The following is a 5,630-nucleotide window of genomic DNA, read 5'->3' as shown; positions in this document are numbered from 1 at the left end:
TCCTCCTTTATATTATTGGCCAGTTTACCTTCATATCTCATTTTGTCTCTGCGTATTTCCTTCTTAGTAATCCTCTGTTGTTCTTTAAAAGCTTCCCACTCCTCCGTTTTCCCACTTATCTTTGCTATGTTATACTTTTTCTCTTTTAACTTTATATGTTTCTTAGCTTCCCTCGTCAGCCACGGCCACCCATGCCTCCTCCTAGGATCTTTCTTCCTTTTTGGAATGAACTGATCTCACATCTTCTGCATTATACACAGAAATATCCGCCATTGTTCCTCCACGGTCATCCCTGCTAAGGTATTGCACCATTGAACGTTGGCCAGATCCGCCCTCATAGCTTCATAGTTCCCTTTATTCAACAGGGATTAGGGATTAATTAGTTCACCCTTGGAAGCAGTAAGTCATGTTGGTATTCTCCTGTCTGTTTCGACAGGTGATGACACCGTTCGGAATGCTCCATTGGCCCTCTGTCTTAGAGCAGCTAACACAGCACAGATTGAAGGGATAGTCTACCACTGGATAAATCCGCTGAACTACAGTGTGACCATGTTGCACTGTAAGACCATCAGAGATAGGAACAGGAGTAGATCATTAAGCCCCTTGAGCCGAGGATGGAATAGGATCATGACTGATCCAACATTCCTCACATCCACATCCCTGCCTTTTTCCCTATATTCCATGATTTCTTCACTGATCAAGAATCTCTCTTTCTCAGTCTTAAATGTACACCCTGCCCCCACAGATGTCTGAGGCAGGGAGTTCCAAGGACTCACAGCTCACTGAGAGAGAAAAAAAATACTTCTTACCTCAGTCTTAGAGCTGCGGCATTTTATTCTGAAGTACTTTGTACTTCAAAAGTGGGGCTTTCAATTTTCCACCTCTCTCAAAAATGCCTTTTATGTGAAGTCAAAGGCTGGAGTCTAAATCCTGCCAAGCAGACTTTTCAGTTTTAAAATAATTAGAGTTCAAACACGGAAAGGGTTTGAATTTGACACGCACCTGTTTTTGTACATTGCTCCAAGTGGTTTTTGATGGCTTTGGGGCATGACTCACCTCTGGCTGCAAGTTATAATTCGGAATTACTGCTGGAATGACTGAGAGTCAGGGCCGATGAACCACAAACTTACGGAGAGGAATGGGATCGCTGTAAAGTGATTTAAAACCGGAATGGTTTGATGTCGATACTCATGGTGGAACGGGTAGAGTAAGATCCCCGTGACCTGAACCATAAAGTCAAGGCAAACATCAATCAATGCCCCTTCTCATGGGATGATGGGCACCATCCAATCAAATGTAACACAAAGATCATTCATTTTTGCCCATTTGCGTGCCCCCCACACACGTATCTATGTTGAATTTTACCTCCCTATGGCACATTCCTACCCCTTAGTGTGACATGATTTTAACCCCTCTGCAGATAAGCAGCATGGTGACTCAGGTGGTTAGCACTGTTGCCTCACAGCACCAGGGAAATGGGACCGATTCCAGCCTTAGGTGACTGTCTGTGTGAAGTTTGCACATTCTTCCCCTGTCTGTGCCGGTTTGCCCCGGTTTTCTCCCACAGTTCAAAGATGGGCAGGATTAGTGGAATGGCCATGCTAAATTGCCCAGGGGCGTGCAGGTGAGGTGAATTAGGCATTGGAAATGCAGGGTTATAGGTGAGGGGTTTGGGTGGGATGGTCTTTGGAGGATTGGTATGGACTTGATGGGCCAAGTAGCCACATTGTAGAGATGCTATTCTAAGTTGCAAGTATTTCTGCTTCTGAACTTGCCTTGTCAAAGGGGCTTTTCTGGTACTTTCTGCAGCTTGCCCTAGTTGAACAACACCTTGATCTTCTTCTCCTTCCTTACTGAGACCAAGAGGTCAACCTTCAACTTCCGAACCCTCTGATACAAACACAGAAAGTGCTGGAGAAACTCAGCAAGTCTGGCAGCATCTGTGGAGACAGAAATAGAACTGATACCTTGGGTCCAATATGACTCTTCTCCAGAACTGAAAGGTGTTGGAAAATTGTTTCTTCATTCTTTTGAAAGGAGGAAAACAAAGGGATTGTTAAATGGTGGAGAAAAATAAGATGTAAAATGAATGTAAATTAAAGCATGATTGAGAGAGAATTGGCCCCCTTTATTAAATGCAAAGTATTTAATAAAGCTCCCATTTCAGTGGGAGTATTTTGCTTTGATCCTCATTTTCTGACCCTCATTGACTGCAAAGAAAATCACCCTGGCGCAGTGCTACCAATCCTCTTTCCTCGTCAATAGATTTGCTTACCCTTTCCTCTCCCCTTCCCTCTTTTCAATCTTCCCATTCCAGTCTTTGCTTCACCCATTTTCTTCAATTTTATTCCCTACACCTCCTCCACCCCTGATTCTCTTCTGGCTATTCTTCTCCTCTGTTTTCCCCATCTACTGCTTGCAGTCCTTTTCAATTCAAGGTACTGGAGCTCTCTAGGTATGCATGTACATTTGTGTGTGTTTGTGCATGTACACGCATGTCTGTTTATGCATGTGTGTGTGTATGTATGTGCGTGTGGGTGCTTGTGTATGTGTGTACATATCTCTTTTGTGTGTCTCTGGTATGTGTGTCTGTGAGTGTGTGTTCGCACATGACTCTGTGTGTGTGCATGTACGTCTCTAATGTGTATGCGTGTGCGTGTATCTTTGTGTGTGTGCATAGGTGTGTATCAGTGTGAGTGTGCACATGCAACTCTGTGTGGATGTATGTCTACATGCATGTGTGTGTGTGTGTGTGCGTTGTGTGTCTTGCATGTATGCATGTGTGCGTTTCTGTGTGTTTATGTGTGCGTGCATGTCTGTGTTTGTGTGAGTGTGTGCATATGTGTGAGAGAGCAAAAGGGAGCAAAACTAATGTGTCAGCACGGTAATAAGTTTTAGAAAGCCTTACTGTTGCTGAAATATAACACCTGGTAACACAGCATGAGAACCATAGCGAATGCAGCGATTTAATTGAAAAGTGTACTGCATCGGAAAAAATAGTTGTATGTTTTGACTCTTCTCGAATATGACTCTGCATGGGCTGGCTGTGAAATTCCGGTTATGCAGCACTAATGTCCAAATCTGTTGCAGAATAAAAAATGTCAGCTCAGCTGCTGATTTATAGAAATCTTCCCTTTGTGGAGTTAGTTCCTGAAACTGGTGAACTTGCTATAACAAAGAAAAGAATTATATTTGATGGTACCTCCAGCAAAATGAAAGCAGACGCAATTCGAGAGTTTTGAGATGTGACAAACTCACAATTCCATCACGTTTTACAGTAATGTGCGGTGTACATATTTGTGCCTTCTGTCCGTTGGGAATTCCCAGACAATGAGCTGGCTAGTCCCACTGGGCAACCTCTCGAATGTTAGGGTGAGTGTGATTGGGAGAATGTTGAAGGAAAATCATTGAGCTTCCCCATGCAGCATGACACTACTGTATAACACTTTTCTTGCCATGGTAAATGTTTTCCTTATGAAAAAACATATAAGGAACAAGGGTGGGCCTCTGCTGAAATAACACCAAGTTACCATATGCAATGTATTTGATTCTGCTCCAGTTTCCTCAGAGCCAGCTGTCAGAGTGACCAGATTCTCTGAGACTCCTGGTTATATCTGTCAGCCAGAGCTCAACCAGGTTTACAGCCCCAGTCAGGGAACACATATTCTATGAGTATTCTGTCAGCTAGGTCTACCTAGCTGACCTCGTTACAGCCACTGCATCTGACATTCAGTGCAATGAAGGCTGATCTGATTTTCATGCCAACTCTACATTCTTGCATGCACCTGATAACCTTCCATCCCCTTGGTAATCAAGAATCTATCTCCTTTTGCCTTCAAAATATTTAATCATTTTGCCACCTAAGGAACCTTGCTGAGTTTCTGCATCCTGTAGATTGTACTCACTGCTGCTAAGGTCAGCCGTGGAAGCTTTGGGGTGTGGCGTGATGGGTCTGGATGGGATGCTCTTCAGAGGGCCAGTGCAGACTCAAAAGGCCAAATGGCGTCTTTCTGCACTGTAGAGATTCCATGGTTCTATGAAGCTATGAGTGGAGGTTTGTGGATGTGATGTCAATCAATTAGGCTACCTTGTCAGGAAGGACTTGATGTCATTCCCAACCCCTAGGATGTTGAGTGGAGGATTCAGCAATGATCATGCCATTCAATGTCAAGGAGCTATGGTTGGATCCTGTGACTTTTGAGATGGTAATTGCCTGGCATTTGTGTGGCATGAATGTTGCTTCTTGGTACAAGCCTGGATATTGCCCAGCTCTTAATTTGGTGGGACATTTGAGGAATCGTTGATCTAGGAGGTGGATTTTATAGATAGCAGGGTTCTCATTCCAACCTGGAAAGAAAAGTCTATCAACATCACATTGACAAGAAATCTGCCTTCCCACTGAGACAATACACCTGAATGAAATGGGTAACCTGGACATCTATCCTGCAAATAATTTCCTGCCTTCGAGGGCATTGGCCAATCTGTTTAGTTGGCACATCTGTAGCCTCTGTGGCACCAAGTCAGAGGAAAAGCCACTGCTGGCACTGCAGGCATTCCCTGAAGAAACCTGGATGTCAGATAAATCCAGAGATTTTTATGGAGGTCAGGTCTCAGATGGCCCAGCGAGTGAGTGAGAGGGAGTTTTTGAAATGGGAGATTGAAAGTAGGGATGTAACCCAGTGTCAGGGATTGGCTACAATGGGCAGAAAGGTCAGCCCCCAAAGGAGGTAGCTCCTCTTGCAACCGTTCAGCCGCTGATGTGCTGGAAGTTGCCAATCTGCCAGCCATGTCTCCTTCTATCCATATCAATTGTATGATAGTGGCAGAGGTGAAATGAAACCTTAAATTGGCCAAACAACAGGCCCAAAGGCATGACAGTTGCCTGACACCTTACCTACCCATTGTAACATGGTGGGGTAGGGCCAGTTGTGGAAGGGAGAGGCAGTGTGGGGGCATAGAGGGCACAGGGCAGCCATTGCTTCTTACCAGCTTCTCCCCTGCCTTGGTGGACTTTGTAGGGGTGACCTTAAAATTCACCCCATTATCCATCATAGAGGTGCTCACTTATTTGGCTCCTAGTGTTACTGAAAAGGCTTTTAAAAAAAAATCTACAATGTTTTAGATTTGGAAACAATTCTACTATTCAAACTTTTAGCTTACGGAAAGTCTGCAGTAATTGAGAATTTCTATTCAAGATGGCATGATGCCAACCTCTAGCATCTCTTCCAATGCACATAAATTAATCGTCAATTGATTCAAACTTTTTTTTTTACTTTAATGTTGTCCCTGCCAGGTAAAGTTTGGCGTGCCAGACATTTGTTTACAATATTGGCACTTGGCAATCCCAATTCTCAACTTTGAGCCCCAGCTGTGTGCAGTGGATGAGTTTGGCTCTCCAAATCAGATAAGCCAATTACACACAGAAAAGGGTTTTCTAGTTTGAAATCAGGCAAACAAAAATAAATTAGACTGTGACAACATTGTCCCTGCATGCCTTTTTTCACGAGGATTTGAATTGGAGCTGCCAGATTCCCATAGATACAAATGTGAAGCTCTGAACCAATTAGGATTTGAAATGAATGGCTTTTGTTAATGTTGAGCAATCAGGCATAGGCAAGGGACATTTCCAA

Source organism: Chiloscyllium plagiosum, chromosome 21, assembly GCF_004010195.1.
Source record: "Chiloscyllium plagiosum isolate BGI_BamShark_2017 chromosome 21, ASM401019v2, whole genome shotgun sequence".
Taxonomy (NCBI): Eukaryota; Metazoa; Chordata; class Chondrichthyes; order Orectolobiformes; family Hemiscylliidae; genus Chiloscyllium; species Chiloscyllium plagiosum.
This window is presented reverse-complemented; position numbering follows the sequence as displayed.